The sequence below is a fragment of the Haliotis rufescens genome, unplaced genomic scaffold (assembly GCF_023055435.1).
Source record: "Haliotis rufescens isolate VD_foot unplaced genomic scaffold, xgHalRufe1.0.p SCAF_22, whole genome shotgun sequence".
Classification (NCBI taxonomy): Eukaryota; Metazoa; Mollusca; class Gastropoda; order Lepetellida; family Haliotidae; genus Haliotis; species Haliotis rufescens.
The window spans coordinates 13,755,399-13,768,023 of record NW_025963913.1 but is presented as its reverse complement, the minus strand read 5'-3'; the positions used below and the strand labels follow the sequence as shown (position 1 = coordinate 13,768,023).

General features: G+C 40.2%; 1 protein-coding gene across 4 annotated transcripts in view; it reads right to left on the bottom strand.

Annotated features, from left to right (window-relative positions):
* Window positions 1-11,101: 11,101 nt before the first annotated feature.
* Window positions 11,102-12,625, bottom strand: part of LOC124140113 (protein MCM10 homolog) — a 94,507-nt gene continuing 92,983 nt past the window's right edge. For all 4 annotated transcript variants that reach the window (XM_046507492.2, XM_046507494.2, XM_046507495.2 and 1 more), the window contains exon 24: window positions 11,102-12,005. The gene's annotated coding sequence lies outside the window, so the exon portion shown is untranslated. The remainder of the gene's footprint in view (window positions 12,006-12,625) is intronic.

The following is a 12,625-nucleotide window of genomic DNA, read 5'->3' as shown; positions in this document are numbered from 1 at the left end:
CAAGCATAGTCGCCTTTACGGCAAGCATGGTTGCTGAATACCTATTATTGTTACAGGGAGGGTGACAAAAGTAAAATGTTTTATCGTCCTGGTCGAAATTCATTTAGAGGAAGAATCTTTATCTTTAATATGCAAGTCCCTCGATTGCCTCGAGTCCCAAACCTCAGTTTGTAAGTTTTCGTTAAATATGATTCAGTTTTCCGTCTTTTGCGTTTCAAATCCCTGACAGCTCGAAACCCCGACGGCATCAACAACCAGAATGACATCACAGAGACAGGACCGGAGGAAATACAGGAGCCCAGGCTCCTGTCGGCGGCCATTCAAGAGGGACGACACAGACCGGAGGATCCATTCGGCCCCGCCCCGACGAAGGCTAAGGGGAGGTGGATAATACGCTTAGTGGTTGCACTTGCACTGGACAGTTTGTTTGTGGTTGTGAAATATTCCAGCTACATGATCGAGTATGGACAAAACAATCCAATGATTGACATAACGAGCATCGATCTACGCAAGTCAGCGAGCCTGACCACCCGATCCAGTTAGTCGTCTCTTACGACAAGCATGAGTTGCCGAAGATCTATTCTAACCCAGATTTTCACGGGTCTGCACTGTACTGACCCACACTGACTACATGGAGGTGTGTATGAACATACGTGTATCAAAGACCGCCAACACAAAACTACGCCTATGAGCAGTAGTTGTGACATACAATACAGTATTCAAAAGACTAAAATGGTCTCAGTTATTTGACTCAAACTGTGCTTTTATGCTGGAATGTCGTATGAATTTTTCCCCACCTTTAATATGATTAATTATAACCGAAATAACTCTTTCAATGGAATTACTATCAAATAGTGAAAATACCAGATGTTTGCGAAACGTTGAATTGGATCGGACATATTTTTGTTCAAATTTGTACTCCACATATCTACCATAACACTTTATGAAAGCTTTGCTCAGAAAATAAATGCTGTAATTCTGACAAAACAACTGTTGGGAAAGAGTCGTATTACGCTCTTTGAAATCATCGTAGAAGGAGCATACTCGATTGTCGTTGTGAAATGGAGACACCACCCAGAATATCAATGATCGGTCCCAAATGGGAAAGTTGACTATTGGAAAGTTGAAGTCATCCCTTTGTTTACATAATCTATACTAGACTTCCTATGTCAATAATACACGACATCACATGAGTACATAGAGAGACAAAAACGGTAATTTCGACGAGGGGACAGTAGACATTGTTGACGTATTGTATAGTACAGAAACATCCCGTGTTTTCCTTTTGCCACCCCGAGTAGAAATTCCGATTCATATGCATCAAGAAACAGACCAGGAAGAGGAGGAGCGCACCTGGTGGCCTTGGAGCATGTAACAGATTGTATTCCCAGTACATTTCAGATGACATTTGCTTTCATTTTGTTTTTAAACTCGCCCTGAACCTGATAGGGATGTAACTATACCTATGTTTACTACTTCCAGTGGCAAATGCCCATGAGTCAAGGAATGTAGTTAATCCTTAGGTTAACGTGTGGAATAAAGGTGTAATCGAAAATGGTTTAACAGAATTGAACTTGGTTCTTTTCTGAGATCGCAAAGATTCTAGCAAATCCTTTGAGAATCCACATAGTATTAATTCCACTTGTCTCAAATACTTTCTGTGAATACAGAGAAAGTCCTTTGGGGGCTGATTTACTCTGTTACTCACTGAGATATGGGATTTCGGGGTATAGTTGCTGAACCCTGCCATATATCTCTCTTTTCTCGGACTTTCATGGAACTGTGGACGTTTCAGGAACTGCAGGAAGGGTTTCTTTCAATTCTGTTTCTTCTTTTTCAGTTTGTGCATTTCACTGATGTCAACATAACGCACTGACTTACTAAAAACGTCAACGCCAGAGAATAATCACTCTCGATTTTCTGCCCAAAATGACTCCACCAGGCGCAAATGACAAGACAGTGGCGAAATCCACACGAAAGAGCACAGCGATGACACCAGGTATTCGTGAAAAGGGTAAGCATATCCTGCTCTACCGGTACCATCCGCCACTCACAAACTCCGAAAGACATTCAACAGGTTCAGCCCATTTTTGACCATTTTTGGAGCACAGCCTTACACTGCATTGATGGTGATTTTAAAGCTGTAACCACAATTGTTAGGCTGTTTACGATATTATGAGTAGTGCAAGAAGTTCGAACTAGAGACAAATGTTATGGCGATTGACGATTGAAACATCGACAGCACACAACTACATCCAAATTTTTAATTTAAAACATTCAGCGATATATGCTTGTGTTGTGACGGTAGTTATACATGAATACAGTTCATCACTCGTGTGTGTTGATTATACAGTAACATTACCTCGTCCAATTAAACAGTATATATCTCACCGAAAGCAAGTCATTTACGAAAACTAAAAACAGTCCTAGTGAAGAATTATATAAGTCGCTTCTCGCCAAAAAGATCATCAAGGTTTAATTCACTACAATTCACGATAACAGTTCAAAAGATAGTCACCATTTGGTTCCATCAGTCTTAATGGTCAATCTTAGGCACAGTTTAAAACCTACCTTCATCGGCGCTCATTATGAAACCTGACCGCCCTCAACCATCAGTAATATACGAATTAACGATCAGTTTTCACCTCCTTAAAGATTAGTCATAATCTCATGTCACCAAAAGTTATAGCTTTCCATCTCAAGCATCTATCACCTTCTGTGGCCATCAGTAATTATCTTCCAGTACGTGCCATAACTGTTCGACATATTATTACAGATAAATTTTACAAAGGGACAGCAAACGTCTGCACAGATGATCAAATGACAACACACAAAGTTGCATTATTTTCAAGTATAACAGTGTGAATAAGTTAATACGTTATTATCAAGATTGACAATGACTAAATCTAGTTCGGAACGGACAGTCCTAATACTAACAAGTGGAGAGCCACGAATGTCTTAAGCGATAGAGATACGTTTTTGGAATGGATCCAAATTTAAGCACAAACGCCACGAGTGCCTAATTTAGCGCGAACCTTTACGCTGAAAATAGCTGCCTATCAATGAATGTAAAAATAGACCCCTCATTGGCTGAACACTATCGAATATCTCTCGATCTACCTTGGAATCCGCTCAATCACGAGAAGTTAAACACCACTTGCCTCAGAAAACTAAATATTAGTTCGACATTATTATCTTGAATTATCCACACCATTAGGCACTAATGTAACCCGTCACTAACATATACGACAGTATTGAATGTTACAGTTCAGGTAGATATTTGGTCATGTTCATTAAATAATAACACCAACAGTAAACCTTATCCGTTAACCATAGCTCTGTGTGAAAGGAAAACGAGGGATAATCTTGGTAGGTTTGCACCAAATGTGTGATCAACAATTGGCTCGTTGATGACCATGTTGGACATTCTGTTAAACATTGTGAATGTAGTGTTCGATATTGTGCATCTGATGGCTTAAACGTATCATACATAATACTGCTTATTGTTGACATTTAGATCAATATTCTTGGAGCGGAAAAGTGCACATGCATAAGACTTAACAGCGAAGCGGGGCATACGTACAGCTACAAGTTTAAGTAGGTGGTGGAAAGGCAGTGCAATATACTCCGAACAGTTCCCATTATCGTGATCAATGATATCGAACTAATGGTGCGTCGGATTAGCGTTAATGAAATTTGGTGTTCCTATTGTGTTTATTGTGAGTAAGTGTTAGATTTAACGGCGCTTGAAATCAATAACCTCTCAGTGTCAACGTAATATGCGGGTTGAACCCAAGGTGACGCTGGTTCTTCGCACTGGCTTCAGAAACACCTATGCTGGTTACACATAAGACGAATACGTAAATTTGGAAAAGAAACTGAGCAACAGGAAACATGGAGCGGATGAAAGGTGAATACACCACCCAGCGTGGATCGTAATCGTTTGGTCTCGTTATGTGGGTGCCATATGTGTCTATTACTTGCACATTAGTGTACTGACGAAGACCATTCATCTTGTCCCCGACGTGATGGCATGAATAATACTAAAAGCTAAAACCCCAAATTACCCAATCAATATGCTGTGTCAAAACTAAGTGACACTTTGATATGTTATAAATATATAAATAAATACAACCCAATTATTGTATTGACATCAAGCATCACTTCGATATGAAACATAAGTCTGAAAATATTCTTGAGTAACTGACTGAACCGTTTTAAACGGCAGTAGGCAAATATTAACAAGGGTGGTATGTAGATTATTATACGAGCATGTGTGGCATACTGATTTTACGAAACGAGCGTCGGGACTATTGTATATCCCGAGTGGAGCGAAGGTAATACGTGAATTCTCACATGAGTTTCGTTAACTTTGTATGACGCATGATAGCGTGACAGTTTCTTTATAACCCATTATTTCTTAATCCGTTTGAGTTTCCCTAAGAAAAATGCACCGATCACGACCGCCATTAGAAAACCAGAAGTGTCGAATGACGTCGACACTCTTCAGCTTTGACGTCGTTGCTAGTTTGACGTCATTTCGACCTTAGACGTAATAAACTTGATGATATAAACTTGGTGAGCTCGAAGGGATATTTGCATTTGTGCACATACGATTTATATTGCCTCGGTTATTTCTAACTCTGTGAGTAATAAACTGCCTTATTATGCTGGTATAACTTCATGCAAAATCAATGTTATGTTAAAACCCAACATAAGTTCCAAACTTCTAGACAGTAAAAAAAGGTTTATGTGACACTGGAATAACGTGGAAATGCGATGAGCAACCTGTCAAGTGGTAAACATCTGTCTATGCAGTCACCGCAAGTTTCTAAGATGTGAGACTTTCTCTCGGATGTGTGTACGAATGCCATATGTCATATATGCCTATGCCTATGCCATATACCATTTATTAAATACGAACTCATCGTTGGAATATGACGCACACTTTTTCAGAAATAGGTTGCAACTGAATCGGATAAGTATCATCAAATCCACTTGTCGATTTGGTCGTCTGCTTCATAAAGGGGAGGTTACTCTAAAGCAGTGCTCCAAGTAGACGGACGTATCATGACCTTTGTGAGTTTAGGATTGCTGCATATGTAGGTTGTTCAAGTCATAACACCAAAGTTGTGGAAGGACAATGTGGATTTTGTTTTTCGCCACAGTATATCCAAGGGCTGGATTTTTTTATCGAAATTCTGAACGCGTGAGAAAGGACTTATTCGGTGCTGACATGAGGGTGTTGGATAACACACAGCTGGACGTGAAACCCAACTCACTCACTTTCACCTGTCAAACTACAACATGACAATACAGGGTCAGGATATTTTGTTGTTGTTAGTTTGTTGTTTAACGCCGCACTAATATTCCAGCTATATGACGGCGGTCTGTAAATAACCGAGTCTGGATCAGACATTCCAGTGAGCATCGATCCATACAATTGGGATATGACACGAATCAACCAAGTCAGGGAGCCTGACCACCCGATCCCGTTAGTCGCCTTTTACGAAAAGCATTGGTTGCTAAAGACCTATTCTACCCCGGATCATCACTTGTCTACAGAGTCAGGAGATACATTCCTAAAGCATATATGTAAAGTGGTCAAATATACAGTGTCGGGAGATATATTTGACCACTTTACAGATATGCTTTAGAAACACGAAAATGATAATGTGTGTATTCCTGTTACAATGTACCCACGTGTAAGTGTCAAAATGCTGAGAAACACATTTTATACGCTTCTATTTTAAAGTGAATTAATAGTTTATATGTATTTAGGGGCACGGATATAGGTGACATTATTATCAGTAGTTCTCAACGAGAATTATAATTTTACTTAGTGCGGATTGGCCAGTTCCAGGCGCAGTGATGACCTAACATTACAGATCATTATACCACGGCTACATACTGATGTGAATATCACCTTAAGGAAGCCTTTAAGTGGGGTTTGCAGATTGGATTGCATAATAAGAAATATGACGATGACAATATCTTTGCACATCAAAGTGACAGTATCACCATCTCTCTATTACGTGTAGATCTTCAATGTCTGCTCGTGGAGCCGTACAACCATTGTAAACAAATGATACATATATGCACATGGAAATTGTTTGAAACTCTTTATGATATTTCCCCAATGAAAGCAAACCATTTCTGGACATATGTGTATCTGAAGGTGTATATAGAAAATGAAATAGATAATAAAACGAATGTATTTTGTTGAAGGGCATGTGTTAGATGTGAGGAATCTTCACATCTCGTTGGCCTGTGGCAGAGGTACTGGGTTGATAAACTGGTTCCACAGCTGGTACGAGCTCCAAGCTATGCGCTTTACGAGTTGAGGTAGACTGGCGTACAGCAAATCAATTATACTCTTCAAATAAAGTGGGGGGCCATGAACTATACATGTTATGATGGATCGTCAGAAGAAAGATCCGTTTTGAGAAAATGACTTCAAGGAAAACGGTTATGGAACCAAAACCACACCCAAAACATGGCACGTTGTCTCCGCAATTCCTCCGCGCACGTGGGTTAGGGTCATTCTTGATTGACACTTCAGTGAAAGGTCGTCAAATCGCTCTGTGCCATTAGTATTGTTGTTTTTCATTATCCACGGTAACACGTAAACTCTCTACTCTTGCTTGAATGCTGTATATGTAATCAGATTGGGTATACGCTCAATATATTCAACGAATATGTTCAATGTCTCTCAGTCTTTGATTTGCGGACTTGAAACAGCCATGCTTTACCACGATTTGTGTATCCTTACTGACTACCTTCAGCAGCCAAACAGCAGCAGAATGCAATGGCAGGTCATGCGTCCCTAGCTTTCCCCTATACAGCACGTCTGGGACATGATCGGGAGTTGTGGACGCCAACCGCTACGTGAGCCGAACTGGGCGCTGCAAGGGGAGCCTCAAATTGTTACCGTGAGATATATTCGGACTCTACTCGAATATACGAATGTCGGGGCATGACTCATCATTGATCAAGTCATCGCAAACGCTCATTTTTCACAACACACACCTGTCGTCTTTTCTTGGTTGTTCACACCCTCACCAAACAGCGTCAGCATGTTCTGTTAATTGTCATGGTACACCTGGTCCTTCTTTCTGACTATCCATCCATCACCATCACTCGATACCCCTTTGTACTTTTGTAATCATATGCTATTTTCGAATATCCCGATTTTTTGGAGGGCATATTTTGACTAGGAAATCTGGGTCGGAGTTGCAAGCTGGGCCCCGTCTCTTCATATCACAAAATGACACAAGTTTTCCTTAGGAACGTGACGACATATGAAGGCGAATAAGTTAAGATGACATCAACATTATGATGTCACAAACGAGTTGAAGTGGCGTCGAACCAACAACTAAGCTAATGCCTCCACGTGAAAGGAAACCCACGATTTTTCGTCATTACTCTAAAAAAAGAAGGCAAGTTTGCTGGCTCTCAAGGCTCTGGACTCGCCGGAATTATGAAGAAAAAACTGTGTTGTAACCTTTTGTTTCCCCCATGTGATGAATGGGTGTCCAATCTCACATGCTACCGACTTTAGTTATCAGCAAGCTGAAAGTGATCTTTATCTCGCCCGCATTCATCGAATTCGTTTCATACTGCGACTTAGCTATTGTAAGGTATCCTGATGCATTGTTCTTGGGATCTTATCGCAAAAATGTCCCCGAAAATTCTTGAAAAAATTATATTTGCTTCAGGCCGGTGAAAAAAGAAATTGTCTGCCACAAATATACAATGCGGCATCTGTTTTAATTGAAGAAATACCTGGTTTTGCAGATGTAGCTGATAAAATATCATGTCCACGTGGAAGCGTTTAAAATCGGATCGCAATTCTGTGCCATTTTAGACATTATACCTTGGATCATTCGGGCAGAAGACGCTTGAAGATCCGGGTTAGAATAGGTCTTCAGCAACTCATGCTTGTTGTTAGAGACGATTTGCTTGTCGTAGGAGGCGACTAACGGGATCGGGTGGTCAAGCTCGCGGACTTGGTTGATGCATGTCATCGTATCCCAATAGCGTGGATCGATACTCAGGATGTCAATCATTGGATCGATTATTTACAGACGCCGTCATGTGACTTGAATATTGCTGATTGTGGCGATAAACAAACAAACATTCGTGCAGTTTCAGCTTCGTAGCCCTTGTAATTTCAGAGGTGACATCGACAATGCTTAAGTAAACGTCGGACGGACTTTCATTCAGGTGAGCTCACAAGCTCGTCATCTGGCCTGAATTTCTTATGTGTACCATTTAGTCAGAGACTGTCGATAACCCGGACATTTAGTATAACAAGCAGAGTTCAGTGTGAAAAGACCTGGAAGCATCACATCAACACCATAAAAAATCGACCAAAGGGAACATTATTTCGGGGCTATTTTATTAATGGGGTATTGCCGACAATTCACCATACTTTTGTCTCCAGTGAAATTGATCCATGTTCCGTACAATGATCATTGCAGCACAGAATTAAAGGAATGGCTAGAAACACAGTGAATAATGTTCATTTGGCACCTTTATCTGGGATACATTGTAATAGACCTAAGATACTGAGGCTCAAAAGTAATTCAACAACTGTATGTCTGAGTTGAGCGTAACACGTTTCAATCCATTACATACTCTTAAAAAAGTGTAGGGGATCACGAAATATGAATGTTAATACAAAGTATTTGAACAAAGACTGTGTTGACGACAAAATTCCTATGCAAGAACGTTTGTCTGTAAAACTTAATACCAAAACACATCCTGTTGTTTGCACGTGCTGCACTCAGTAGCGCCATACACGTGCGTAGGGTGTCATTCCTGATGTTGACACTTTCAAGCAAGGAGATCATTATTTATGTCAATTTTATTGATTCTGCTTATCACACAGTTGTTATATATACACATGCACAAAAGTTAAGCGCCACCATATTCATAGTCTCATGATTTCACGTGTGGGAATCAGAAATACGAAATGTGATGATGTATGACTGAATTAGGCTTCCATAGTTTCATGAACCCAAATTTGTCCAGATACCACAAGGAAAGCGTGCTTTACTTGTTGCTGCAGTTCCCCTACCCTATAAATAGTGAAATTCAAGTTTCAGACACGTGGTTGCATTTTGCTCCTGTGTGAGAATCCCCTTCCAATAGAGGTTGAAAATCAGCCATGGTGAGGAGAAAGTTAACGAACGCTGAAAGATGGCAAGTGATAGGCATGAAAAATGCTGGCATGTCATGCAGGGCCTTTGCAAGACAAATGGGTCGTCATCACAGTGTTATCACTTGTTTGATTGTCAAACATGGTCAAACTAATGATGTCAATGACAGGCATAGGTCTGGTAGGCCAAGAAAGACCTCTAACAGAGAGGATAGACGTCTTTTCAGGATAGTCAAACGAAATCCATTTGCCACTTCAACAGATTTAAGACTGCAGTGGATTACCCATCAGAGACTCTCGACGATGATGACCGTAAGGCGTCCTCAACTGACTGAGAGGCACATGCGGAATCGTCTGATATGGTGTCGTGCCAATAGTCGATGGAACTTGGCCAACTGGAGAAGGATCCATTGGTCTGACGAGTGTCGAATGCTGCTACGAACTGTTGATGGTCGAATATGTGTTTGGAGGCAACGTAACACTCGTTTTGCACCAAGGAACATCCAGAAGACCTTAGCATGTGGCGGGGGGTCTGTCATGATATGGGGTTGTGTTTCCTTCGGCTGCAAACTTCCGCTTGTGACAATTCGTGGAAACCTGAATGGCCAACAATACCAAGATGCCGTTCTTCGTCCTGCGGTAGTCCCTCATTTTTGTCAACCATCCTCTTCAGACCTGTTTACATGGACGACAATGTTAGACCACACAGATCTCGGGCAGTTTTGGCTTATTTGCGTCAAGAAGCTATTGCCACTCTTCCTTGGCCGGCCTGTAGTCCGGATCTTAATCAGATTGAGCATTGATCCTGTATGAGAGCCAGTCTCAGTGTTCCTGTATGAGAGCCAGTCTCAGTGTTCCTGTATGAGAGCCAGTCTCAGTGTTCCTGTATGAGCGCCAGTCTCAGTCTCACTGTTCCTGTATGAGAGCCAGTCTCAGTTATCCTGTATGAGAGCCAGTCTCAGTGTTCCTGTATAAAACCAGTCTCAGTGTTCCTGTATGAGAGCCAGTCTCAGTGTTCACTGGTTACAAAGTCGTCTAAGGCGTCACTATGATCATGATTTTGAATCCTGGTTTGCCCTGATTATGTTTCTTGGTATGTCAGCACCATATCCATACTCGTGAGTTTCACGAAAGTGGTAAAGGTCGGAGACTTGCATCACTTTGGGCTTTCCTCCCACATTGAGCTGACACAACCTAATATAACTGGAATACTGTTCAAAGCGGTGTTAAAACCAACTCATTCACTATCAAGTGTACCAGTATCAGTGTACCAGAATGGCCAGGCCAATTTCGGCACATCAGTATAACCAAGCCAATCTTAGTGTACCTGTAAGGCAAAGCCAGTCTCATTGTTCCAGTAGCAATGTCAGTGGAGGTCAGCAGGTTATGACACACTAAATCACCAAACTGTAACCCGATTCCTGTTAAATCACCCTGTGAACAGCATCTACAGCCCTATTCAGCCATGGAACACTCATGGGGACTATGTTGCAGCTGCTGGAACGTGTTACTCATTAACCTAGATCTCATTTGCTAATTCTGGCTGCGGAGTCTGTGTTTCATATTGAATTCCAAATTATTCATAAGTTTAGGTGACCAATTCAAATATGCAATTAACATTTATGTTCCAGAAATATGAGATACTTGTTATGCCCTGTCTTATTTATCAGAGAAATGTCAGAGGTACACCATATATTTTATACAGAAATAAATCCGCGACACATTGTATTGAATAACAAATCATGATAAACAGATAGACATAATGGTTATCCTATTCTGCCAAGGTTCAAATCTGATACTTACTTTATCTTCAACTAACTTGTCAAACAAATAGGTACTGGTGTACCTGGCCTTTTTCATTCCCCAAAGGATTCAGTCTGGAACCTGATGCTGTCAAGCAGGATCAGCATTTAAGAAGACAAGCAATAACTCAAAGGGCAGAATAAATAATATTTTATGTGATCATGTCATTCCATAAAATTCTGAAGATATTTTCAAAACATCATTAAGCTATAATTTGGGATACGTTGCAGTTTAACCTCATAAATCAGCCGTTGGAGAGCGAAATGTTATTTCTGTACTTGCAATTTCGTGCAGGAAAGGAAACCAAAGGATGCTCATTATGCAGTGTACAGACCCAGATATCCAGATGGCAGTCTGTAAATAATCGAGTCTAAACCAGACAATCCAGTGATTAACATCTTGAGCCAGGACAGAAAACTTCCAGTTGTCGACAATACTCAACATTTTACTAGCATTTCAATCATTAGCTGCCACTGACAATTACTTCCAAAAAATTTACTAGTTTCCACTGCCACTAACAATAATGACATCATGTATACACAATATTTATTTCACATTAATTTACAAACAACTGCCATAATATATATTTACAATTTCAAAGGAACACATTTGTATAGAAAATGTTATCTTCCAAGATATTGCATTTCATAAAGAGTATCTTTGCTTTTCACAAAAGTGTACAAACAATATAGAAAAACTCTGAAGGATATTTTCTTCCATTTATCAAACTGACATACTACCACCTGTTTGTATAGATAATTAAGTCTTGGTGAATATATACTTCAGATGCAAACACGTGAGTGCGCAAACAGTAGGTAAATGTCATTTTTGCATTGTTAAGGTATATCTTTGTTTTAATCATCTCCTTAGAAAATAATCGGTTGTGGTATGCTCAGGGTTTTTTTCAATTTCAATTATTAAGAATATTTCTAAAATGGTTTTCTACTTGTTTTTTGCCATTGTTACATAAGGTGACCTCCCATGATCTTCTGATTCTTGTATGCTGCTTAAGTGGTCCTTGTATTTCATCAGCATAGCCCTGTCAAGTACAAAAGTGTAAATTATGGTTAGAAGTGAATACATCTGTCCTAAAGACGTCATGTTACACAGGGTGTCCAACACAAATTAATTTGCTGCTAGCCAAAACATATTCCATCACACATGTCACAAATTAAGTCAATTAGTACCATAAGTGTGGAAAACAAATCAGGTTATGAACTAATGACACGTCAGTATGGATAAGCATCTTGTTTATTAAGCAGGTGATGTACAAAATGAAGAGATGAGCATTAGGTAACATGTAATTGGTAAAAAAAAAAGCTTCAGGTGAATGAATTTGGCACAGCAAGCGAATGGATGTCATTTTAGGCCATGAATATTACAGCTTTATCACAATAAGCTGTAAGGTATTGATGTCCCTTGTTAGCAGTCCATGAGTGGGCGAGTGATTTGCTAGTGGTTGATGGTAACGATCCATGCTGTAGGGGCCCTGTCATGATTTTCCCCTTAGCAGTCTCAGACAAATGGGTGACAGAGTGAGTGAGTGATTGAGTGAGTGAGTGATTACCACAATATTCCAACTATTCCACAGCAGCGTGTACATGTTACAGTCGATGTCTATAATCAGGCAATATGTATATTGACTGATTCACTGAGGCT